This window comes from Coturnix japonica, unplaced genomic scaffold (genome assembly GCF_001577835.2).
Source record: "Coturnix japonica isolate 7356 unplaced genomic scaffold, Coturnix japonica 2.1 chrUnrandom424, whole genome shotgun sequence".
Lineage (NCBI taxonomy): Eukaryota > Metazoa > Chordata > Aves > Galliformes > Phasianidae > Coturnix > Coturnix japonica.
In genome coordinates, this window is record NW_015439869.1 from 249,960 (window position 1) to 250,372 (window position 413).

General features: G+C 62.7%; 1 long non-coding RNA gene across 1 annotated transcript in view; it reads right to left on the minus strand.

Annotated features, from left to right (window-relative positions):
* The window catches only part of LOC116652605, an 11,524-nt gene extending 11,313 nt beyond the window's left edge, over positions 1-211 (minus strand). The window contains exon 1 of the long non-coding RNA XR_004305764.1: positions 91-211. This is a non-coding gene — a long non-coding RNA (uncharacterized LOC116652605). The remainder of the gene's footprint in view (positions 1-90) is intronic.
* Positions 212-413: the final 202 nt, after the last annotated feature.

A 413-nucleotide genomic window follows, 5' to 3' on the forward strand; every position in this document is an offset into this window, starting at 1 on the left:
GCCCCACAGCCCCACACTGCTCCACACTGCCCCATAACCCCACAACCCCACATGGGCCCTACAGCCCCCCACAGCCCCACAGCCCCTCACCATCGGCCTCAGCGTTGGCCAGGAGCAGCAGCAGCACCGCGGCCACCAACACGGGGACTCTGTGGGGTGGGGGCACAGGTTGGGACCCCACAACCAGAGCCCCATAAGTGGGACCCACAGCCATGGCCCCAAACCCCACAGATAACCCCAAACCCCAGAGATAACCCCAAACCCCATAGCAATGACCCCAAACCCCATAGCGGTGTCTCCAAACCCCATAGCAGTGTCCCTAAACCCCATAGTGATGTCCCCAAACCCCATAGTGGTGTCCCCAGACCCCATAGCCATGGCCCCAAACCCCATAGTGGTGTCCCCACACCCCA